The sequence below is a fragment of the Aristolochia californica genome, unplaced genomic scaffold, assembly GCF_029961685.1.
Source record: "Aristolochia californica isolate CCGP_79_NKW_82.1479 unplaced genomic scaffold, dmAriCali1.0.hap1 SCAF_30, whole genome shotgun sequence".
Taxonomy (NCBI): domain Eukaryota; kingdom Viridiplantae; phylum Streptophyta; class Magnoliopsida; order Piperales; family Aristolochiaceae; genus Aristolochia; species Aristolochia californica.
Window position 1 is genome coordinate 350,001 of NW_027181993.1, and position 2,500 is coordinate 352,500.

Below are 2,500 nucleotides of genomic sequence, written 5' to 3' on the forward strand. Positions count from 1 at the left end.
GGCGGAAAAGAGGCGCCCAGGCGAAAAAGAGGCGCCCAGGCGGAAAAGAGGCGCCCTGGCGTAGGCGCCCAGGCGCCAAAAGAGGCGCCAGGCGAAAAGGCGCCAGGGCGCCCAGGCGGAAAAGAGGCGCCCAGGCGGAATGGCGCCAGGGCGCCCAGGCGGAAAAGAGGCGCCCAGGCGAAAAAGAGGCGCCCAGGCGGAAAGGCGCCAGGGCGCCCAGGCGGAAAAGAGGCGCCCTGGCGTAGGCGCCCATGCGCCAAAAGAGGCACCCAGGCGAAAAGGCGCCAGGGCGCCCAGGCGGAAAAGAGGCGCCCAGGCGGAATGGCGCCAGGGCACCCAGGCGGAAAAGAGGCGCCCAGGCGGAAAAGAGGCGCCCTGGCGTAGGCGCCCAGGCGCCAAAAGAGGCGCCAGGCGAAAAGGCGCCAGGGCGCCCAGGCGGAAAAGAGGCGCCCAGGCGAAAAAGAGGCGCCCTGGCGGAAAAGAGGCGCCCTGGCGTAGGCGCCCAGGCGCCAAAAGAGGCACCCAGGCGAAAAGGCGCCAGGGCGCCCAGGCGGAAAAGAGGCGCCCAGGCGCCAAAAGAGGCACCCAGGCGAAAAGGCGCCAGGGCGCCCAGGCGGAAAAGAGGCGCCCAGGCGGAATGGCGCCAGGGCACCCAGGCGGAAAAGAGGCGCCCAGGCGAAAAAGAGGCGCCCAGGCGGAAAAGAGGCGCCCTGGCGTAGGCGCCCAGGCGCCAAAAGAGGCGCCCAGGCGAAAAGGCGCCAGGGCGCCCAGGCGAAGAGGCGCCAGGGCGCCCAGGTGGGAAAGAGGCGCCCAGGCGAAAAGGCGCCAGGGCGCCCAGGCAGAAAAGAGGCGCCCAGGCGAAAAAGAGGCGCCCAGGCAGAAAGGCGCCATGGCGCCCAGGCGGAAAAGAGGCGCCCTGGCCAGGCGGAAAAGAGGCGCCCAGGCGGAAAAGAGGTGCCCAGGCGAAAAAGAGTCGCCCAGGCCGAAAGGCGCCATGGCGCCCAGGCGGAAAAGAGGCGCCCACGCGAAAAGGCGCCAGGGCGCCAAGGCGGAAAACAGGCGCCCAGGCGGAAAGGTGCCAGGGCGCCCAGGCGGAAAAGAGGCGCCCAGGCGCGTGGGGGGCAAGGCGCCAGGCGCCAGGCACGCGCGGAGGCAAGGCGCCAGGCGCAAGGCGCCACGCGCGCGCGCGCGTGGGGGGCGAGGCGCCAGGCGCCAGGCGCCGGGCGCGCGTGGGGGGCAAGGCGCCAGGCGCCGGGCGCGCGCGTGGGGGGCGAGGCGCCAGGCGCCAGGCGCCGGGCGCGCGTGGGGGGCAAGGCGCCAGGCGCCGGGCGCGCGCGCGTGGGGCGCCAGGCGCCTGGCGGGCGGGCGCCCCCAGGAAGGGGTGCTGGCGCGCGATGGGGTTGCGCCCGTACGGACCGTGTGACAGTACAGACACTTTGGCGAAACCTCCTGCCCGAAGCGATTTTAGGCGTTCGGCTAGGTAGGTGACCCGGTTTTTTTCGCGTTTCTCGGCCGCTAGCCCCTTTTTTCGCGTTTTCGTGCGCGCGCCCCTCTTGACCTCGCACGCGCGCCGCGCGTCGCGTCCTTGTCCTTGTCCGCGTCCGCGTTCGCGCGTGTCGGCGATCACGGGCCCCGTGCATGGCTCGTCTCTGTGGACCATCGCCCCGCTCTTGTCCCTCTTTCGTGTTTGTGTGGCGCCCCGCCCCGTGCACCATTGCCGGCTGGCAGCAAGGTGCCTAGCCCCCCTTGCCGCCAGGCCTGTCCACCCCAAGGTGCTAAAGCCGCCAGGCACCCGTGCCGCCGAACCGTGCGTCCGTAAGCCGCTGCACGTGCGGCGGCCGGCCATGCCCGTGCTATTGACCCTGTGTGACAGTACAGACACTTTGGCGAAACCTCCTGGCCGACGGGGTTTTTGCGCCCACCTAGGTAGGGCGACCCCTTTTTTTTCGTGTCGCCTGTCCGTGTGTCCCTTTTTCGCCTTTTTCGGGTTCGTGTTTTCGTGTGCCGCCAAAAGCAAGCCCTGCGCTCGTCCCGTCCCGCTTGACCCGTGCATCCGCCGGTGCTGGCCTGCAAAATGCCTGTGAGCGACGCACGTGACCAGCAGCCCAGGCGAGTGTGCACGGGTGGCAGGCGAAACGGGCGTGCGTGTCGCCAGTGTGTATGTCCCTTTTTCGCCTTTTTCGGGTTCGTGTTTTCGTGTGCCGCCAAAAGCAAGCCCTGCGCTCGTCCCGTCCCGCTTGACCCGTGCATCCGCCGGTGCTGGCCTGCAAAATGCCTATGAGCGACGCATGTGACCAGCAGCCCAGGCGAGTGTGCATGGGTGGCAGGCGAAACGGGCGCGCGTGTCGCCAGTGCGTATGTCCCTTTTTCGGGTTCGTGTTTTCGTGTGCCACCAAAAGCAAGCCTTGCGCTCGTCCCGTCCCGCTTGACCCGTGCATCCGCCGGTGCTGGCCTGCAAAATGCCTGTGAGCGACGCATGTGACCAGCTGCCCAGGCGAGT